Below are 24,090 nucleotides of genomic sequence, written 5' to 3'. Positions count from 1 at the left end.
AAATTCGCAAATCCTCCTTCACAACTTTTAAAAGAATGTACAAAAAGAAAATTATTGACACATATTAGGCAAATGCTTAATTACCAATCAGACTTGCAAATGTAACATAGGCAACGTTGGCCTACTTGACTTGAAGACCTTGAATGGTCACTTCGCAACCTCCGCTGCTGCGATGCTATTATCATTGTCTTTTTTTAACGTTAGTTGTAATCTTTTCAACAGTTTTACTGTACATTGTGTTTTGATTTATCGTATACTATGGAATCAAATACAAAAAAAAAAAAAACGTCTTAGCCTACAACCATGCCTACAATGATTTCAATTATAATTCAAATGTCTTTTAAAGAATCTGTATAATTAACGCTCCTAAATCTTATCATTTGCTTACCTCTGCGCAGACTTGGACAATTAGATAGTTCAAGTTGTCTAATTCGATAAATTAGAGCGAAATGTCGGTAATTCTGATTCTAATCTAACTCTGTAAAAACTTGTTTGCTCTAATTTAGTTCTTATCCAATCTCCAGTTGGATAAGTTGCTCCAGTTGCTAAAAATTTTAGTTTGTCCAACAGTATTTTTTGGCAAATGGAAGGATACTGCGCTCTTATCAACGTTATACAAAAAAATGCAATAAAACGAACAAAGTGTCATTCCATCCCTTGAGCAGCAAAGTCATGAAAAATTAGGTTAATTCATCAGTTCACTGTGTTCCAGACAATGGTTCACCTAATCAAATGTCATATAAAAAAACCGTTCAAGTCTACTGAATATTACGTCATGGAAGTTGCTAGAAAATGTGCCAAAATTGCACCATCGTTCATAAGACTTGTGTCAAACCTGTTTGGACCTGTTTAGGCCTGTTTCAGTTTGAAACCTGTTTAAACAGGAAATATTACATCAGCTTTAAACACCTGTTTGAATGACTTCATAATTGTCTTTCATTATTGCGTCACAGTACTGCATATGTGAGTTTGAGATATTGCTATCTATTCTGGTCATTCGTAAAATGATTGTTTGAAAGTTGGCCGCACATTTAACTGTTTACTTAGTGCTTGCTAACTGGACAAAAGTTCCGTCTTTTATCCAAGTAATCTGTATCGTAGTGACAGTTTTTAGTGGTGTATCGCGTTGCACCCCATTTCGATAGCCGCGGGCTAATTTTACAGGAATACACTTATTGAATAGACGTTTCAAGGAGTGTTTCTTTTTCGGTCGATTCATACAGACGAACGGATTCGGGAATCTTATGTTACAATTTTCCCACGAAGAGATTATGGTTTACCGCTGTGACCATAAAAAATAAAAGACGTTGTTGTCAGTTGGAAATTAGAAGCACAAAGAAAAATAAAAGACGAGTTCTTGTTAGCTGGTAGGCCAAGAAGCACTAGAAGCACATAAAAAAAATAAAAGACGTGTTTGTTGTCAGCTAGTGCAGAAGAACTACTTAGAAGTACAAGAAATAATAAAAGAAGATTTGTTGGTTGGTAGTCTACACTCTTACAGAAGCAAAGAAAAGTAAAGACATTTCTTCTCAGTTTGGTACTGAAGAAAAATAACTTTGACATTCATTGGCAAGAAAGAAGATTAAAGACAATCCATCTGTGCTTTTAGATTCAAGTGGAAGAATCCAAGCAAGTTTTGTGGACTTTAGGACTTCATACCCGTACAGCTACGGTATCGTGCATTTAAATTCTTTTTTGTATTTTTACGGTGTTTACAGTTAAGTTTTTTATAACTTAAATTTGTGTGTTTGTGTAATTTAACTTTTTACTTGTTAAATTTAGCCCCAACATTTAATATGTCTACACTCGGTGGCGACAGGGACTCGACCGCCGTCGACTCGACTGAGTTTAAGCCTGATGATGTTCTTTGCGGTCGGGCAGGCCATTCTGGGGAGGGACCCAGTAACGATGAGGCTAAGTCAGTTCGAGAGGCCCGGCATCTTAGACGGGATATTTTGACTCAAATTGGGAAACTTTCTGTAGCCCTAGGTTCTTTGAGTGATAAGCAGAAACTGTTAATTTTTCGATCTAAGTTCTCTACTTTAGAAGAGGAATTACTGCATTTCCATGCTCTTTTGAGTAAAATTTGTAACTCTGCAATCTTGGCAGAACTTCGTGATAGGGTAGATCCCGAATTTAACTCGTTAAAAATTAACTTCGAACAAAAAGAAAGTGAGTTCTCAGATAGGTTGGATGCTGACATACATCCTGAGGATAGCGCCTCAAATGTAAGCACTAGGATGTCTAAGAGCTCGTCACGGATAGTTGCACAAATTAACCTGCAGCTAAGACGAGAGGAGCTCCAGATCCAAGCTAAGGCCAGCAAGAGCTGCTGAGGCCATACGAGCTCAGGCTGCCGCGAGAGCTGAGGCCGTACGAGCTGAGGCCATCGCGAGAGCTGAGGCCGAAGCGAGAGCTGCTGAGGCCGCCGCGAAAGCTGAAGCTAGAGCTGCTGAGTTCGCACTCAAAGACGCTCAGTTGAGGGCCGAACAACGTAAAGAGGTAGTTTTAGCTGAATATCGTTCTGAGTTGGGCTCCCGGCGTAGCTCTAGGAAGGGCTCTTCTAGGCATTCCAGAAGTGAACATCAATCGCAGTTTAATTTACCTAACCTTTTCCAGACGCCTGTTGAATCCGTAAGTGGACCTGTACAATCCACATGTTTTCCAGCTGTTTCAGGAGGTCTCGGGGCCGGGGCTAAGGGTCTTCCGAATGCTGTAGAGCCAAGGTCTGTGAATTACAACCGAACTCCTCCCCCAGAGCGTACAGGTCACGGGGCCGCCATTAGCAGTAATGCTTTGCCCCCTTCACAGTTTTCTGCGCCGCTAGTTTTTGATCGCCCAGCTACACGTAAATTGGGTGGTTGTGAGAGGCGTATCGTGTCTCCTGATTTTAACGTGTGTGAGGATCGTGATCGGGCTGTGCATGTGACTGAGCCCACTCAGCCCCTTAAGGGATATGGCTTGTCTTCTCCCGCTAAATCGAGTTCTCAACAGCAGGATTGCTTTTTTGAATACCAAAATAGTAGGACGTTCTTCGATAAGGCGGCCTTGATTGGTTACGATGGTAATAATATGCCATTTGTCTTCTTTAAAAATCGTGTTACGGCCTTAATGGCAGCTTCGCCCTTTAAACGAACACGTTTGACTTTGTTACAAGCAGCTTGTGTTAGAACAGCTGCGCAAACGATTGCTAATTTGGTTTCTGACACTCCTGGCTTGTCAGAGGAAGACAGGATAGAAATGTCGTTAGCTCGCTTGTCCCAACGTTTTGGAGTTCGTGGAGGTCTTTTCGCCGAACCGGAAATTAGAAAGTATCGTTATGGTAGCAAATTGAATTCAATCTCTTCCAGTGATTTGAAAGAGTTTAAAGATGAATTGTCGCAGTGTCTGCTTTATGCGCAAGCTTATGGTCAGCGTGATAAATTAGAAGGACGTTTTGTTTTGAATTTGGCTAAGCGACTCCCGTTTGACGCTAAGCAGCGTTATCTTGACTTTTTAGGTGATCAGTATGGTAGCACTGAGGAACCTACTTTTCAGAGTTTGTTTGAATTTGTAGTACGGGAGGAAACGCGTAAGTCGACTGATTTTAGCATTATGCTAATGGGCGATTCTGGTGAGTCGCAGCATTTTAAAAAGTTTGGCAAAGGAAAATTGCCTTCTTGTCCGGTTAGGCAGACGTCCGTAAAACCCCATGATGATGTGATGTCAGGGAGTTCGCAGTACTCGACTGTTGTTGGCGCACCGCGCGGTGGTGAGGCTAGACGTAAAGACCTGCCGGCATGTATTTGTTGTTCGTCACGTGGTCAAGTTGAATGTCATTTTTTGTCTAATTGTAAAGAATTTTTGCGCTTGACACCTAAAGATCGGAGAGATGTCATTGTGAAAGCTGGCAAATGCTTGAATTGTTTGCGCCAGCATATGGTTAGGGATTGCGTTCATGCAAATAACTGTCGTAAGTGTGGGCCTAACAACGATAGGAAACACTATTTTCTTCAGCATGATTTTTATGTGACGTCACGTGATTCTCTGGATTCGGTCGGCAAAGATGATACTGGTGCCAGAGTTCCTGTGCGTAATGTTAAGATTGGAAATGTTAAAGCAGCTTTTAACCGCGTTACTGCTGCTCGTGTTTTGAATCCAATGACTGGCAAATCGAAGTTGGTGTATTGTCAGTATGATCCTGGTTCGCAGTTGACGTTTGTTTCGAGTGATTTGGTCTGCAAACTTGACGTTAAACCGTACGACAAAGCGTCGTTTAAAATGGATACCCTGGCTGGTCAGAAACCTACTTGTGCTAACCTTGTTAAACTCAACATCCAGTCGTTAGAGACAGATGAACTGTTTTGTGATATAACTTCGGTGGTTAACCCAGCTTGGGCTGACGATGTTAAAACTTTACCGCATAAACAAGATTTAAATGGTTTCCGTCATTTTCATGACGTGAATATGTTTCGTTTGAATGATTGTAGTACTGTAGATGTACTGATTGGCAACGACAACGCTTATTTGATGTGGGCCAAAGAGGAGCGTGTTGGTGAAAATCGTAGTGAACCGCATGCTTTACTCACTCCTCTCGGCTGGTTGGCTTGTGGTGGTAAGTCACCTTTAGATGAAAGCGTTGCTAACGTGTGCAGAGTGCAGACGTCTTCAGAGTCGGATGTCATCTCTGGCTTTCAGCGTAAAATTGAGTCTCGTGATATGGAAATAGCAGACCTGAATAAAGTCATTCAGGATTTGACCTTGCAAAATGAAACCTGTGAATTGTCTCGCAATGACATTTTGGCTAGAGAACTTGTTGAACCGAATGTTGAGTTGAAAGATGGTCGATTTGAGATACCTGTTCCGTTGAAGGAAGATATTGATCTACCTAACAATTTTGTGCTGGCGTCAGATAGAGCTGCTGCTTTAAGAAAGAAGGCTTTAAAACAACCTGAACTTTGTGATTTTCTTACCGGCACCATGAAAGATCTTAAATCTAATGGCTATATTGAGCGTGCTGGTGAAGCAGAAAATGTAACGGGATTTGAATGGTATTTACCATACTTTGTAACGTCACAATTAAAAAAACGTATTGTTTACGATGGCAAGTCTGAATTTCGAGGAACTTGTGTTAATGATGTAATGTTTTCATGTCCTGACTTGTTAAACCCTCTGGCAGATCTCTTGGCTAGATTTCGGCTTGGTAGATTTGGTTTCGTGGCCGATATGACCAAGTACTTTTTTCACATTTTGGACGCTTCCCTACGTAAGCCTAATTTTATTGAATTGCTTACGTACACCAGCAGTGCCGTTCGGATCGTGAACGAACGCCCTTTGGTACCTTTGAGTGATGACCCTAGGGATTTTACTGTCATCACCCCTGCCTCACTTTGACCCCATACTTAGACCCATACTGTGCTGTTGGGCAACCACATGATCGTGACCAATTAAGAAGGGATTATCGGTTCAATTTGTCACTTTCTCAGCAGTTTTGGAGTAAATGGATCGATTTTTACTTGCCAGGTCTTCAGGGCCGGAAAAAATGGCTAAAAATGGCCGAGAATTTGGAGCCTGGTCAACTTGTAGTGGTAGGTTCTCTCCAGGACATTGGTAAACGTGGGAAGTATCAACTTGGGAGGGTGCATGAGGTAGTTCCACAAATTAGGAAAGGGAAGCCTGTGGTTCGTAGAGCTAAAGTTGCCGTCTGCAACTATGATGAGAGTACGGGGAAAGTGAAAGTAGACTATGTGTTGAGGGATATTTCGTGCCTCGCCCCCGTAAAGAACACCTAAGTGTTAGGGTTTGAGCCTGGTTTTGTCTGGGGTGGCCGACCCTTGTCTGAGCCCGGAACAGTCGGTTATTATCGCAACCATTGTATATAGCGTCATTTTAGTGTGTACCTATGGTACCAATTTCATGTATCGTCGTGTTTATTCTTATTGCTGTTCATTCTTTGCATGCCCTTTGTATTTGCGTATTAACTTAAACGTTTCTGAATGGAAGTCAAGCACCACCAGACTCCATTCATTCATCCCCGACGCCGACACACGCCCCATCGGCCTGACACTACAGAGACGGGCGTGGGTGCGCCTCAACCGTCTCCGTACGGGCGTCGGGCTTTTCCGCTCAACCATGCACCAATGGGGAATGGCTTCTTCCTCCTCCTGTGAATGTGGTGCCGAGGAACAGACCGCAGACCACATCATCAATGACTGTACCATCTTCAAACCACCTAACGGAGTGGAAGGTCTGCGCGTCATGGATGATGAAACTAAAGACTGGCTGCTCTCTAGCAGCCTTCCAGTGTAGTCCGGAAACATCGTGAATCTGGGGTGGTAAAAGGATAGACCCTCGGCCCCAGAAGCTCAGACGACGACGACGACAAACTTAAACGTGAGTGATTCAAACAATTTGTGTATCATGTGTTTTTATTCATTGGCTCACAATTGTCGTCAATTCTTTTTTAGTTATGCCATGTCAGACTGTCATAACTAGGGGCCGCTATGTTCCAGACAATGGTTCACCTAATCAAACGTCATATAAAAAAACCGTTCAAGTCTACTGAATATTACGTCATGGAAGTTGCTAGAAAATGTGCCAAAATTGCACCATCGTTCATAAGACTTGTGTCAAACCTGTTTGGACCTGTTTGGGCCTGTTTCAGTTTGAAACCTGTTTAAACAGGAAATATTACATCAGCTTTAAACACCTGTTTGAATGACTTCATAATTGTCTTTCATTATTGCGTCACAGTACTGCATATGTGAGTTTGAGATATTGCTATCTATTCTGGTCATTCGTAAAATGATTGTTTGAAAGTTGGCCGCACATTTAACTGTTTGCTTAGTGCTTGCTAACTGGACAAAAGTTCCGTCTTTTATCCAAGTAATCTGTATCGTAGTGACAGTTTTTAGTGGTGTATCGCGTTGCACCCCATTTCGATAGCCGCGGGCTAATTTTACAGGAATACACTTATTGAATAGACGTTTCAAGGAGTGTTTCTTTTTCGGTCGATACATACAGACGAACGGATTCGGGAATCTTATGTTACAATTTTCCCACGAAGAGATTATGGTTTACCGCTGTGACCACACTGAAGTTACTACCGTATTTACTTGATTGTAAGCCGCGGCTTATAAAGTTTTTTTTTCTATCATGTTTGCGGCTTATTCAAGGGCGGCTTACAATCAAAGGCGGCTTACATTTTTTCTTTTTTCTTTTTGCCTTTTTCCTTGTCGACTTTGCCATAGATGTTTTGCCGTACTGCGTTGTCTGATGCCGACAATTGTGAAGTTGTGACGTGCATTTTAAATTGTCACATGCATTTATGACGTGCATTCGAAAGAAAATAAGGAGTTGTCAGTTTTATTTATGGTACTTAACAGTAAACAGTTTCAGCTTTGCGTGTAAACAGTATTTGCGGCTTACATTCAAGGGCGGCTTACATTAAATTTTTATCACTATTACATGTGGCTTACAATCAAGGGCGGCTTACAATCAAGCGCGGCTTACAATCAAGTAAATACGGTATGTATATTATATGACGTAAAGTGGTTATGGCGCTGTGATGTTGGAATGACACTTTGATCCCGAGTTGCCACATTGGCGTTTTTATCCAACTAAAAAAAGATATGTGACAAGTGCGTCCAACTAATTCTAATCTAGTTTAAATTCTACTCTAATTTGTGAAAACTTGGGTAGCTCTAATTCTAATTTGTAAAAGCTTAAATTACTTTAATCGTCGTCGTCGTGTGAGTCTCTGGGGCCGAGGGTCTATCTTTTTACCACCCCAGATTCACGATGTTCCCGGACAGGCGCGGATTTAAGACTTTTTTTTGGGGGGGGGGGCAGAAAATTTGAAAATGAATTAAAAAGTAAAAAAAGGTAAAACAAATATGAACAATCAGTGGTGTAGCCATGAATTTGGGGGTTTTGACGGCCTGCGGGCGAAGCCCGACGGCGTGTTTGCCAAAGGCGACACCCAGCGGCGGGGGGTCTGGGGGGCCTCCCCCAGAAAATATTGAAAAATTACTTTGAATTTGATGCATTCTGAGTGCATTTTCAACAAAAATGTGGGTATAAATATTCCTGTAAAAGGGTGCTGTCCGGTGGCATAGCAAAAGGATAAGATCATGTTTTGTTCGGCATTTTTTCGGTAATAAAGCTAAGTCTCCATGTTTTCTTGTTGCTAATTCCTGGCTGAGATGTTTGAATGTTTGGTATTGGCAAAACTCGCTCTTTTAATGCAGTTTCGCTTAAAATTAGGCAAACTTTGTTTTAGAGACATCCCCATAAACATTAGTCGTGAAAAACACGTGAAATTCTGAGGAAACTCGTGTAATACACGTATATTTCTCGTGTTTTTACGAGCCAATGTTTATGGGGATAGAGACTGAAAGCATCATTCTCAATATCGTGACGTCACACGCGTGCCAAAGAGCGGGTTGTAACCCTAACCCCTCCCCCCCCCCTGGCTACGCCACTGTGAACAATGATACTACGATATATACGACATGTTCATCAATAAATTTTGCTGAAATAAAAATTGCTAACAGCATGCAAAGTAAACTTGAAATCTGGTTTAAAACCCTGTAGCCTATGCAATGTCCATGACCAATTGGATATTTGTATGTTTGCAGACATAGCCTATAGCCTACGGTAATTGATTGAAATTATGATGAAGACTAAAAACTATAAAACAATTCGGGTTTCAGATTGTTTCAACTGACGTCATTTGGCTCAGCGTTGGTTTCAGCTGAGCCAGCTCCAACAAATGTTGCTATTAAAATGTATGATCCATGGATAATTTCAACCTTAATAATAACAAAAAAATAATTTCCTCCCCCCCCCCGGGATAAGTTAATTTTGCTGTGGGACTAATATCAGCTGTTTTGAAGCATATCAAACCATTCAACAATTTCTCACAAAATTTCGGGGGGGGGGGGGCGGGCCCCTTGGGCCCCCCATAGACTAGAGAGCAGCCCGGACTACTAGAGAGCAGCCAGTCTTTGGTTTCATCATGCATGACACGCAGACCTTCCACTCCGTTAGGTGACTTGAAGATGGAACAGTCATTGATGATGTGGTCTGCGGTCTGTTCCTCGGCATCACATTCACAGGAGGAGGAATAGGCCATTCCCCATTGAGCGGAAAAGCCCGACGCCCGTACGAAGACGGCCGATGCGCACCCATGCCTGTCTTGGCAGTGCCAGGCCGATGGGACGTGTGTCAGCGTCGGGGATGAACGAATGGAGTCTGGTGGCGCTTTAGTTCCATTCAGAACTCCATTTATGGTCCGCCCATGTAGCCGCAGAGATTTCTTGTATATCAGCTTCGTTGATAAGAAGTTGAGCGAAGTTGATTACTTTAATTATAATTCTAATCTAATTTTGAAAGACTACAAAAATTCTAGTTGTCCAAGTCTATCTCTATGCACCTTGTTTTGCTAATTGTTATCATCTGTTATCGTTATTGCCTGTGTTTAATTATTGTAGTTAATGTTTGAGGTTATTTATGTAATTGTTTAGGTGGCAGCTGACTTCGGTGATCTTTTGTTTTTTCACCGCCATCCTTGTGGTGCAAACTAGCCTATTTGCCATTTGTATTTATACGTTTTATTCTTCTCGACAACAGAAACAAATTAACTGAACTATATCCGATATAGTTTTTACAAATGCCTTTGCATTGCAATCTGTAAAAAAAATAAATTCTTATTTCTGTTAACCTTTTTTTTATCAGCCCAAATATCGACGGACTCTTGTCTTTCGCTACCCAATAACACATCTGTGATTGGGATAAAACATGTAAAACGTTTTAAACGGTTAATTGAATATAAATTATAGATTCGAGTGCAATTTTCTCCGAAAGTTGCTGCTTTCTGCATGCCTTTCTATAAATAAGTCTTTGAATACATTTTTGGAACGGATTTAGGCTTCTATTTCCTGGTTCTATTTCAGAGAAAGGGCACGATGACAATTTGAGTAAAAACAACCAGCGTTGCCAGAGGCCAGAAGAAATTTTTCCACTGCCGTTTGAAAATTACCCAGTTGCATTAGCATTTCACAAGCGTCTTCTCATTGTTGTCTTCACCTTTTTTAAGTGATCTTATTCGGTTAAAACAATAGTTTGTCTCTCTCAAACTCCAGTGTTTCCCAATTTGTTGGCTAGATTTGCTTTATCAGGACTTTAACGTTTCCAGTCACAATTTTGTGCCATCAACGGGCTTGACATTTTCCTCTATTTCCAAACGGGGACAAAATTGTGACTGGAAACTTTAATTCTTGATACAGAAAATTAACCCTGCAAATTTGGAAACACTCGAGAAACAAACGATTCAACAACAACGATTCAACGTAAAAATAACATTATTGTTTTAGTATAATCCAAAGGTGAGTAATTGCACGATATTTTCTCTCGCAAACTTTGAAATCCCGTTTGGCATTGTTCTTGGCAAGCTTTCAAAGTTTTCTTGTCTTTTTTATGTGACGAATATTAAGTAGCCTACCTGGACTTCCGCGTACGGTACCTACCGTACCCTGTTAAAGTCTCGATGTTTTGGTTTGTATGAGGAAACAAACTGACATGCAAAAAGATAAATACTTTGAACTGCATCCAATGCTTCTAATGACACAAGTAGAAAATGTTTGCAAGTTCCTTGATCATAAACTTTACATTAACCAGTGAGTTTCTAAACATAGGGGCCCATTTTCATGAGGCGAAGGCAGGGCCTCCGAGAGAAATCAGCACTGGTCGGGAAACAACACGAAAAATGGGCCCCATAATATTTTTTAGCAAATATTGCATTGCATGTTCGTGTTAAGCTGAAATTAGCCTACTTTCCTCAGCATGAAAAGAACTTCGTTCAATGTAAAAATCATCAATATATAATCACTGGATTACACTTGCAGCAAAAACGCCATTGAGGCAAACCATTTTGTCTAGAAAGCTTTGTAAACACACAATAGGCCTACAGGCAACGAAAATAGTTCAACCAAGCATTTAATTCAGGAGTGTTCAAACTTTTTCCCACGCGAGCCAGTCGTGATAATAAGTGTTCGCGGCCAACAGCCACAATAATTTTTCTGAAAACTGCAAGTTGAATTTATATGATTTTTGTGTGTCTGCAGGCCAAAAATAACACATTGTACAACAGGCGCGGGCCATACAAAAACGTTTCGTGGGCCGGAGTTGGTCCGCGGGCCGGAATTTGGACATCCCTGATTTAATTCAACCCTTTCTGCACTTTTTGCAATGCAAAGTTACGGATCACAGCATCAAATGATAAAATATTGCGACGTCTGAATTGATGCACAACATGTCTAGTTAGGCTTTTCAATCGTTTTGAGTCATAGACCTACTGGAGCGCAAACAATTCTTTACAAATTTCAGGAATTGCTGAAACCACGTTCTCAAAGCACAACCGTTGGAGGTAGCTACCGGAACACAAAAAAAATTCATAACAAAATTATTTGGAAAAACCTTTCGAAAGTTGCAATCAATGATTCCTTGTGTAGAGATTATGGGGTGGTTCGTTCTGGTTTGCAGCTGAAGTTTGCTGTGTGGGTAATTTCTGTCAAAAGTACCAACTCATCCAAAATGTCTTGAAAAATGTCATTGTTGTAGCCTACAAATGGTTTAAATTTGTCCCATATGCCCGCAACTGCACAACAGACATACGATGAAATTTTCATGGAACTTCAAACTCATCGACGATAGGCCTATGTTTAAGTTTGTTGATACATTTGTCAGTTCCAACAACGATCGAATCCTTTGCAATGTACGGTAGAATACATTTCCTTCGAATGATTCAGCTAGTAAAGTGGAGTTATAAAAGCGTTCTGTCCTCAGGAAAACAAAGTCATTTTCTTTTAAATTTATAATTGCCACTGCAACTTTAGCTTGCGAGTAGTAGCCTACTCTTCTCAGCTTTCTCTTACTTAGATTGCATCTTCCTTTAATTTCATTAAATTCATCAGTGAATCTTGTTTAGGACCGTAATCCACATAATGCAAAGCAGTCACAAATTTAAAACTGCTAGTTGTAGGCTACTTTAGCATTGACTCAGCTTCCGATCAAGCTCTTGTTGGTTCTAACTTGATGCATTTAAGAAACGTCTTTAGAGCTTTAATTGCAAAAGAGTAATGTAAAGCATTGGGTTTGACTGCACCCCGCCTTGATTACATTCTCGAAGTCAATTTTCTTTGCAAGATGATAGGACAGCTTTCTTTAGATTTTTCAGAAATTCTTCTGTGACTGGTCTATAACTTTAAAGATGCCACAACAAGCTTACAGATAATTAATCAATTAGCCTACTCCAAAAAGGATAAGACATTTGAACAACGCTGTCTGTAGGCAACATTATGAATTCCAACTAGATTTAAGCAACAACATCCATAAAGAAAAAACTCACTACCTTCCAAATCACATCATGAGAAGCATGACCAACAAAAGGCTACTTGACCACACGAAAACAGAAGATTATTTAACTATGACAAAATCACATCCAATTCCAGCAATAAGTTAATAAAATCAAAAGTTTTAAAACTGTTCGGCCACATTAAAAGATCACAATTCGGAATCAGCAAAGTTTGCACAGAAGGAAAAGTAGAAGAAAAAAGAAAACGTGGCAGACAACCAAAACGATGGCAAGACAACATCCAATCATGGACCGGACTCAACTTGGCGACACTGGGCGAGCTGGCTCAAATCGTCACTCTTGGAAGCAAATAACCCATGTTGATGCGCAATGTGATGCAGGCGGAGATAATGACTGATGATGATCCATAAACAAAAAATATACAGGATTTACTTTCTTTAATCGTGCTTGGACTGATACCTTTAACTTTCACAGATAACTTATGTTGGATACAACATCCTATGCCTGGCCAACGCAGATTTTGAAGTTAAGGTTCAGTTGTCAAGCAAAAATAGTTCCCGCTTAGCTAACACAGCGCCAGTTTTCAAGTTGAAACTATCAAAACAATCGAAACCGTTCAGTGATACAGAAATCATTTCAGTTTCAGATTTTACGTCTTGAAGCTGTTCAACATCGCCTACCTTAACACGAAAATGATTTGTTCTTGATGAGAAGCATCGAGAGTGACATTTACAATGATTGAGAAATACTTGGAACTACGCACTTCATTTAAGAATTTGTTGATTATTTAGTTGGTACATTTTTACTTTAGTACTAAATATGGGCCCCCCTCAAAAGTGCAAAAACAAAAAACTACTCGTTTTTCCTTTACAATGTTTTGCTAGGGGGGAAACTGGCCCGACTTCCCCCCCCTCTCGGAGCCACTGGGCGAAGGGCATGGCCCCTCAACCTAATCGCAAATAACCAAATTAGCAAATTTTTTGAATAGTAAAATTTTGCCAAGTTACTTAAATAGGCCATACATATCAGATAGGCTATCACTGAAACAAGTTAGATAAAGTCGCTTTCTTGGAAAATGTCTTTCCACGGTTGATAGAGTAAAACTTGTCCAACATCAAATACCGAAAATGTTTGATGATGGCGGCCAGTGGTGTTGATAAGGATCATCCAATGTATACATTTGTATCGAACAGGATTGTATTAATTAAAACACTGTATGGGGAGGTTTACATTAGGAATGAACTCCACATCAAATTTTTAGGAGCTACCTTGTTATGTTGAAATATTTTGCATTAAACCTAGCATCTTACTTTTTTCAAGGCAAACGCTGCGGCATTATTTTCCCTGTTTTTAATTTTTGTATTTCAAGAGTGATAGTGATGCGATTGCAAGGTTTGGAGACGGCCTTTTTCATTGGTACCAGGCCGATACTATTCTCTGAAAACGGCCCTGTTGACAGCACTCTACTGAAACCAGCCGCAGAAGAAAAATGCTGTTATAGGCTATTAGGCTTACTATGAAAAAGCGCACAATGAAGCTAATATTTAAGACTTCTTCTAAATCAATATCACATTTTCAAAGGACAGAAAACATAACTTTAAAATCGCCTGGACAAAATATAGACACAAGTCTTTTCTTAAAAAGGGTAGGCTATAAGCCTATTAATAAATTATCTAATAGATTCTATTTGAATAAGGACCTTCTGATGATCTCTTTTTAGGTTAAAACAGGCGCGGATCTAGGAGTTTTTTTTTTTGGGGGGGGGGGGCAAACAATTTGAAAATCAATTAAAAAGAAAGAAAAGTACAAAACAGATATGAACAATGATACTACGACATATGAGATATGCTATAATATGCTATAAAATAGACATTAAAACAGCCATTGTTATCAATTGTGAATGTTTAAAAGATAAACTTTGCTTGAATAAAAATTGCTAAGCATGCAAAGTAAACTTGAAATCTGGTTTAAAATCCTGTATGCAGTGTCCATGACTAATCGGATATTTGTATGTTTGCAGGCATATACGGTAATTGATTAAAATTATAATGAAGACTAAAAACTATAAAACAGCCATTCAAGGTTTCACATTGTTTCAACTGCCGTCATTTGGTTCAGCGTTGGTTTCAGCTGAGTCAAGATTTGTAATTGTTGAAAATAAGACAAAACAAGGACTCAAGTCAAAAAGAAGGACATTTCTTAGAAATAAGGACAATTAATTTTTCTAAGATATTGCCCTTTAAAATAAGGACAAATCTTAAAGATAAGGACGGTATGGCAACCCTGGTTAGAGTGCATAGTCAGATTTATCTTATAATTTTTCATTTTATCATATTGCAGATTTAAGTAATTCTTGATAAGGACACAAGCACGTAGGCTACGTGTCGAAAATGTTTGAGTTTATTTTGTAACTTTGTTATATCCCATTGTGATAAAGCATGTTAAACTTACCAAACCTTGCTTACCTTACCTTGCTTTGTTTTGTTTTTCTATGGTTCAACAAAGCAAACTCTACACCAATGCTTTAATATATCTACTCTACACAATTAAGTTACATGAAAACCTGTGATGAAGTAATTAATTTATCCATAAAATATTTGAATTCAGTTCTGGTCCTTATAGCTCTAAACTTTTGTGAAGTTAATGTTTTTAATTAATAGTTTTAATAATATTAGACCTTTTCCATAGCTGACCAATGAAGCGTGACGTGGAAAACAAACCTCTTCACGACATGAAATCGTAGTGGTGAAGCACAGTTTTTGAACGATTTGGTTGTTGTTTTGATAGAATCATATCTCTGGATTGAATAAATATAATCGATCATTTTAGTCCTACAGTTTGTACAAAAAGTGCTTTTTTGACTGAGTATTACAATTAAGTCATATAGCCTACTTTTAGAAAAAATTTGAATTTACTGCAGGGCCGTAGCCCATGGGCCTAACTACCGCCGGCACAGCGCTATTACCTATTGCACGGGGGCCGGGGCAACTAAACAAAAGGACCTTGCATTGATAAGTTTTTATTTGAAATATTTCACTTTCAATTGACAATTAAAGTAGGTAGGCCTACCATTGTACCGGTAACCTAAACTTGTCAATATTTCATTTAGAATCTACACTTACGCTACAATTTTTTTGTCTAGCATTTTCATTTATGGTTTAGAGCTTCGGTAGAGAGTTTGTCTTGTTGAACCATAGGCATACGAAGCCGGGTAACGTGATCAAGTTTCATCTTCAAGTTTATTACGGTACATCAAATGTTCTGACTAGTTCAAACTCAACGATAGTCAACTAGCTCAAAGCTCAAACTCACGAGAATCAAAGTTAACTGCATCAAATTTGATTAGGTTATTCCTGGTAGTTTCCCATACTTGTAGAGCAGCGGTTCCCAAACTTTTCTAAAAAAATTTCCTGGTAGACCCTGTGCAATTATTTTAATATTTTGCGGCCCTATAGAAATCAAAGAATGCTATAGAAAAAATGCAAAAACCACACCATTTAAAGAAAAAGCAGAAACTATGAAATACGGTAAGCATTTAATGGGATGGGTGCACTTGTTTTGCTGCAATTAAATCATCAATTTTTGGTTTGGTTTTAGATAGCACATCTCCAGTGGCGCCGCCAGACCTTCAACAATGGGGGGGCAAAAAATGGACAGTGCAAGACAGTAGCGTAGTCAAAAATTTTGAAAAGGGGGGTGTTGACAGCCGGCGGGCGAAGCCAGATGGCGTGCTCGCCGAAGGCGACACATAGCGGCGGGGGGTCTGGGGGGCCTCCCCCAGAAAATTTTGAAAAATTACTTTCAGTTTGGTGCATTCTGAGAGCATTTTCAACAAAATTGTGGGTATAAATATTTCTGTAAAATGGTGCTGTTCGGTGGCATAGCAAAAGGATAAGATCACGTTTTCTTCGGCATTTTTCGGAAGTAAAGCTAAGTCTCTATGTTTTCTTGTTGCTAATTCCAGACTGAGATATTTGAATGTTTGGTATTGGCAAAACTCGCTCTTTTAATGCAGTTTCGTTTAAAAGTAGGCAAACTTTGTTTTAGAGACATAGGTTGATTGCTTTTTTTTGCGAGATTATTACAGTTTTATTATTTATCAATTTTCTCCTTGGTTGATTCAAAAAACGATCTTATTCCGGTAAGTCACTAACTTTTATGCTCTGAAGTCAACCCAAAGTTTAGAAAATGTAACGTCATAGAGGTTATAAGAGTTAAACTGACTGGTAAAGCGGTGGTCGAATACCTTTGTGGCAGAATTAGTGGTGCGATACTGACGAGCCCAGCCTCATGGGCGAAACACGGTGTCTATCGCTGTCAATTCTTGCTACAAATCGGCTGCCGAGAAACATGTCATAGAGGTCATACATCTTGATGAGTGTCAAACAAAAAGCTTTGAGACAATGAAGTTACTTTAGGCTATTTCTGATATATTCAAGTTTTGTATAACGAATAGCTGTTTAGATGTTAATCTAGATCGAACAAGCGATCTCAGCAGTTGCAGATGGCTTGCATCCTTGCACAGTTTGACGAGAAATTACATCATAGGCTAAAGCTTTTCTTGTAACAATGTGTTAACATCCGTAAATTCAATTTGAAAGGTTGAAACCCCCGATCCCCCTTTCCTTGGCTACGCCACTGGTGCAAGACAGTGGTATATTATTTAATTTCTCTTGTTTTCTACCAGGGCTGGAAAAAATGTTTACCTTCCCGGGAATCTGTTTTTTAGAGAAAAAATTTCCCGCGGCTTACAATCACGATAATAAGAACCTTATATTTTACTTATCTCCGGAGCTGACGTAAACCTTAAAAGTCATGTCGACATATTCTTGATGCCCCCTTATCGAAAATTGTTCTTTGTAATACCGCTTTGAAGGAGGATTACGACTATGAACAAAAGAATAAATTTTAAACTTCATTTTGAATTGAAAAGATATGACGTAATGTCTTCCAACCTTAGTTATATATTTTTTCATTACGTAACGTCTTGTAGGAATAAATTGAAAATCAGTATGATCACTCAAAATGAAAGCAATGGGACTACGAATCCTCACTAAACCAATCAATCAATGGTCTTGTTGCACCGAAGATGACAACCTTATATTTTACTGATCTCCGGAGCTGACGTAAACTTTAAGGCATAGATCTGTTGACTCAATGCAAACCCTTTGAAGGTTGGGGGGGGGGGGGCTGTCAATTCAACTTTTTTGTATCAACAGTTGTATCTCTAAAACCACTGAGGCTGTGCCTACGAGATTTCTTGACTTTTCCTAATTTTTATTCACCTCTATTGAGCTGAAATTTTGAGCGAATAAAGGTTATAAATTGAAAGATGTAAGGCATTTCTCAGCACATCCTCTGAAATATTTCATATTTTATTGTGAAACATTTTTCCACCAGCTGGATGAAATTAATTTGGCCCATGTCTCGTTAATCCTAACTGTTTCACAGCGTGAAGGGCATTGGCTGTATGTAAAATAATGTAAAAAAAATTAATCACAACATTACAATGCACGTTATTCATTAGCCTACTCTACCAAAAAATAATGTGTAAACTCACGCTACAAATTACACTCATAAGTGACCTCAACATTTCAACGTCTATGAGCAGTTCTAAAATCCACATAGTTTTAATTTTCGGATATGCTCAGAGTGAATACTTTTACAAAGTGAATCGCAAATTTTAAAACCGTGCCAAAATAACAGAGATAGGCCTATCACTCCTAAAGCATAAGAAGAATCGACAGTCCCCCCCCCAAACTGAGCAAGACTCCAGGAGCCCAACCTTCTAAGGGTTAAAAGTCATGTCAACTTATTCTTGATGCCCCCCTTATCGAAAATTGTTCTTTGTAGTACCGCTTTGAAGGTGGATTACGACTATGAACAAAAGAATAAATTTTAAACTTCAATTTGTATTGAAAATACATGACGTCATGTCTTCCAACCTTATCACATTTTTTTCATTACGTAATATTTACCACCAAACCACTTTTGACGATCGAATTTGTTAATTTATTTTTCGGTAAAATGTTTAGATGATGTCACGTCATTACGCCGATTTGAGATATAATTTCATTCATGACGTCGTATGGATGAAAAACTTTTACAAGTTTTATACTCTGCTGAGATTAAAGAAGAAACATAAATGATAAATATTGGAGAAATTGAGTCTCCTTTACAACTTAAGAATCGAACAACTCAAAACTGCTGAAACAAAACGTTTTGTTTAAGTGAAAGAATCACTGCAAGCAACCAATGCCAAAATGCGCGCGGAAGATGTCATGGGAGTGTGAGATATCAATAATTTAACAGGTTGTTATTTTTCTACATCAATGTGACGTTAGTTAAAACTTTAAAAAGTCTATATCTTTGCTTCTGTAGAAAATCTTTTTATCTACTGTACAATTTAGTCATCAAGGTTATCTATACTTTTTTTTAAAGAGAGAGCTTTTACCCCCCCCCCCCCCCCCCCCCCCCCTTGCAACTTGAGTTGAATTACTTGAGGTTGGGATCCAAATATTAAAAATATTAATATTAATATGTTTTAATAAAAAAAAAAGAATTAAAAAGATGATGCCCAAAACATTGGGGGGCAGCTGCCCCGCCTGCCCCCCCTCCTGCCGGCGCCACTGCTCATCTCTCATGTCGTGTACTACATCCAATCCGTTTCTGTATTTGTTTTTCATATTGAGTAGAGTGGAAAAGGCTGTCTCACACTCATAGGTGATTACAAAAGGAACGAGCACTTTTAGAGCCATTTTGGAAAGATTTGGATAAGACTGTCCCAGTGTCCCATTTCTATCTAAAAATCACTGCAGCGCATTTCTCCGTGAAGAAGTTTTGCGCCATCATCGTTAATCATATCAATAAACCCCTCTTGAACTTCATTCGATTCTGAAGGTAAATCGTCCAACTTGAGTGCAAATGGGGTGTTAAATGAAAAGGTGCAATTTGTCAAATTCCTGTAGGCTAAATTTGGAAAATAATTTGAGATTTCTTTACTGATAAGGGACACGTGCTGTTTCATCACTTCAATAATATCATCATTTGCTTCAAGTTCGTTATCATCCAAAAATTGATTAAGCTCTGGAAAAGGGACAAAGTTTTTCTTTTCCAATTTGGAACCCCACAGCACTATTTTCGTATTAAAAGTTGTCAACTTTTCATGGGAGTGAAGAGCGTTTATTTCTTTTCCTTGCAAAGCCAGGTTGACAAAGTTGACAGATTCAGTAATACGACATAATTGTGCTTCAAGCCTATGATGTGTAGGGACCCGTGATGAATTTCTATTGTTTTTAACTTTCTACAAAATAGAATTCTCCCATAATACTTGCGTTTCTTGGGAAGCTCACTTGTTTTGAGCAAAAGTGGTTGATGGATCGTTTTCTACGCAATGACCCAACCGCAGTTTTTACCAGGATTCTGTTCTATAGCGATTGATGGCTCAATTTTCTCCGTTTTAGCAAAACGTTGCATCATGACGTAAATTCGTGTGATTTCATCAACAATCACTTTTAAAGAAATAGCTTCAGTTTCAAGTTGCTATGAAATAACAACTATTCGATATCTCCGCAATTCACCTCCATGACGAGATCTTAACATGATTTCACCTTTTTGCTGTTCGACAATCGCAAACATATTGTTGGAATTTGCCAATTTTGAATTACGCAGTTGCTTGCTTTTTCTTTTATGTCGAAAGTGCTTTATATACCTCCGCACAAACAAGTTTTACACATAAAAAAATAATAATGTAAGCTTAACAATAATTCTTATTTCCAAATTTAAAAACTCTATTCATTCTGAAAAGCGCTGGTTGGTGTTCTATGTTGGTGTTCTAAATTCTGCAATTCGAACTCACGAATAAAAGAAATTCCTTGAGACTCATTGCGTTACCTCTGTGCCATCGAAGCTTTGTTACGCCAGCAGCGTATCTGCTGTTATCAGGGGAATAAACTTATAATGCAAATAAAAACGTAGAACCCCTGCATTGGTGACCCGAGTGTTCTCTTGAAAGAAAGAAGAAAAGAACAAGAAAATTCAACTAAACAGGAATAGTCAACTTCAAGCCGAAGATCGAAAAGCAAAGACTTTCCGCTATGCGAAACATTCCAGCGGAGAACTCAACTAACGACAAGTGCTTGTTTTAATTTTGTTTTTAAGTTACCGATTGTCTTTCATCAAAAGCCCAATTTTCAAATGAAAGCGTTAATGTTTTATCTCGTATTGCTAAATATTTTTTCATTTACAACGCTATTAGACGTTGTAGAAACTATGTTGACAATTAACTTATACAGGGTGACCCAAAAAAAACGGGCCCCAACTTTAATTAGGCCCCGTTTCTTAGTGTTTCGTCCGAATGAAATGAAACTTTGCTTATAACTAGTTTATTATGTTCAAAACATCACATCAAAACACTAGGGTCTTTGGCCTTTTTTTCTTCGTTCTACAGCATGTGTTCTAGATGGCCTCCATTTACCTCCGTGCATTTCTTGAGGCGCAGCACGAAGTTGTCCATGACGTTCTTACAGACTGACTTGGGAATGGCTCTCATGTCCTCCCTGATGGCTTCCTTGAGTTCCGTGATGGTTCTGGGTTTTCCTGCGTACACTCTGTCCTTAAGATAGCCCCAAAGGACAAAATCTGGGGGGCTTAGATCCGGGCTATGGGGTGCCCACTCAAAATCAGTCTTGAGACTGATCACTCGGCCTCCGCAGTTCTCTTTCAGCCAATCTCGGAACAGGTTTGAGGTGTGAAAACTTGCGCTGTCTTGCTGGAACCAGAACTTGCTCATGAGCGAAGGGTAGAGGGTCTGGAGCTCACTCTTGAAGGTTTTGAGGACCTCCACATACCGCTCCTTGGTGACTGTCACTGCTGCGCCAGATTCTTCGATGAAGATTGGTCCGATGATGCCTCTGGCCGAGATTGCAGCCCACACCGTGCACTTAGGAAAGTGCAGAGGCTTGGTGGCTACTTCAGTGGGTTTGGACTGGAGGACCCCCAGAAGACATTTGTCTTGGATTTCGCCTTTCCGTCAAGATGGAAGCGGGCTTCATCTGAGGTCTGTCGTGTGTTTCTGAGCACGGCGCTCTGTCCCTCAAGCTTATTACTCAGTTAATTATTGCCTTGTTTTCTGCACGCCTTGGTTCTACGTTTTCTTCATTCGTTCATTCATTCAGTTCTGTTGTTGCAGCATTATGTACGTTCGGAAGCAGTTATTTATGTATCCTTTTATTTGCAGATGTAGTTGCTTTCTATTTTATTAAAGCCTTTGCAAGGTTGTTGTACAAGTGAATTAAGTTTACTTCAATTTAATAAAATAGTAGCTATGCATAAGTTCATGCAACCCCAAGTGTTTGGGGTCGACACAAACTCCCCGGAAGCCTCAAGAAAGTGGCAACATTGGAAGCGGACGTTTCGAAACTACATAGCAAGGATTGAGGGTGCAGATGCGCAAGCGAAGCTCGACATCCTAGTAAATTTACTAGAGTCACATGTGTATGCGCACATCAGTGAAAGTGACACTTACGATAACGCCATTGCTCAGTTGGACATCCTCTACAATAAACCGATCAACGAAATTTTTGCGCGACACCGACTTAACACATGCAGGCAAAAAGTGTGGACGAACCCCTGGAAAGTTTTCTTCAAAGACTAAAACAGCTCAGTGCTGACTGCAACTTTAGTGCAGTTTCTGCAGCTCAAAACAAAGAAGCAGCCATTCGGGACGCCTTTATTGCGGGAATTACTTCAAGTTACATCCGACAAAGACTTCTTGAAGACAATGTCTTGGAACTACAAAGAGTCTTTGAAAAAGCTCGGTCGGTTTATGATGCCCAACGTAATGCCGAAGCGTACGTTATGCCCCCTGGCGGCGAAGCTTTGAATGATCCTCTAGCTGTGTGCGAGTCACGTTCTTGGGATTCCCAATCCAGCAACAAAACGCCACCTCGCAAAAGCGACTGCCTTGCAATTGAGCAGAAAAAATGCTTTTTTTGTGGCAGAAGACTTCATCCCAGAGACAAATGTCCTGCCAAAGAACAGATTTGCTACAAATGTAACAAAAAAGGCCACTTCGCTAATGTGTGCCGTTCGACCAGCAGTAACGCAACCGCTGCATGTCAATCAACAAGCTTGTCAGCTCTCACATCGCTGTCTAAATCAGATCAAAACGTAAACGTATCCATTGAGATCAATGGAAAACTAGCTAAATGCCTTATTGACACGGGCGCCCAAAACAACCACATAAGCCATGAATTTAGTCATCGCGCTAACTTGAAAGTAAGCTATAGTGACGAGCAGCATGTGGATTTAGCTGTAAAAGGCTCATCAGTGAAAACTCGAGGCTCCTGCTTTGCAACTCTACAACTCCTGGATCGCGATTATGCTGATGTGAAATTCAGTGTCATGGACGGACTACTCTGGGACGTAATTCTTGGACGTGAGTTTTTACAACAACATAAATGCGTAAATTTTAACTTTGGAGGATCTGAACAACCTTTGAACCTTGGGGCCTTAAAACCTTTGAGGAGCCCAATGCCAGTACGTTTATTTGAGCATATGACAGGAGACTGTTGCCCAATCGCTTCCAAATCACGTCAATATTCTAAAGCTGATCAAAGTTTTATAAAGAATCAAGTCGCTCAACTCTTGCGTGATGATGTTATTGAACCAAGCACCTCACCATGGCGTGCTCAATTGGTGATTGTAAAAAATGAAAACCATAAAAAACGCATGTGCGTGGACTACAGTCAAACAGTAAACAAATTTACTTTGCTCGATACCTACCCGATTCCGAACATGCAAAGCATTATAGACAATGTTTCTCAGTACAAATGGTTTTCTACTCTGGATCTACGCAACGCTTATCACCAAGTTCCCTTGCTGCCTGAAGAACAAGAGTACACCGCCTTTGAAGCCAACGGACAGCTGTATCACTTTAAAAGGATTCCGTTTGGCCTTAAGAATGCAGTGCCTTGTTTTCAACGAGTTATCAATGGAATCATTTCGAAATATGCTTGCAAAGGAACATTTGCCTATCTTGATGACGTTACGGTGTGTGGTGAGACGCGCGAGAAGCACGATAAAAATCTTCAAGTTTTCCTGGGTGCTGCAAAAGACTGTAATCTAACGTTTAATGAAGACAAATGTAGTTTTTGCGTAGAAACAATAACATTGTTAGGATATCGCATCTCGAAAGGTGTGGTTGAACCAGATCCTGAAAGAGTAAAACCAGTTATTGAAATGCCTGTTCCTAACACTGCTAAAGAACTTCAGCGCGTGGTAGGCATGTTTGCTTACTATGCGCAGTGGATCCCTCAGTACTCGGAAAAAATTAAACCTTTGGTTTTGTCAAAAACTTTTCCACTTGACAAGCAAGCAATACAAGCTCTCTCCACGTTGAAAAAGATTTGAGCATTGCTACTCTTGGGACAGTAAATGAACAACTCCCGTTTGTGCTTGAAACCGACGCATCTGACAACGCAGTATCAGCAACGCTGAATCAGCAAGGACGCCCTGTAGCTTTGTTTTCGAGGATGCTAAACAAGAGTGAAATTCGATATTCCAGCGTAGAAAAGGAAGCTTTAGCGATCGTCGAAGCAGTACGAAAATGGAAGCATTTCCTAAGTGGTCGTCATTTCACGGTTGTGACGGATCAAAGGTCAGTTTCATTTATGTACTCAAGCACAAATCATAACAAAATTAAAAACAATAAAGTGCAACGATGGCGCATGGAA

Source organism: Aplidium turbinatum, chromosome 13, assembly GCF_918807975.1.
Source record: "Aplidium turbinatum chromosome 13, kaAplTurb1.1, whole genome shotgun sequence".
NCBI classification, from domain to species: Eukaryota; Metazoa; Chordata; class Ascidiacea; order Aplousobranchia; family Polyclinidae; genus Aplidium; species Aplidium turbinatum.
The sequence above is the reverse complement of the archived record's forward strand: the minus strand, read 5'-3'. Positions refer to the sequence as shown.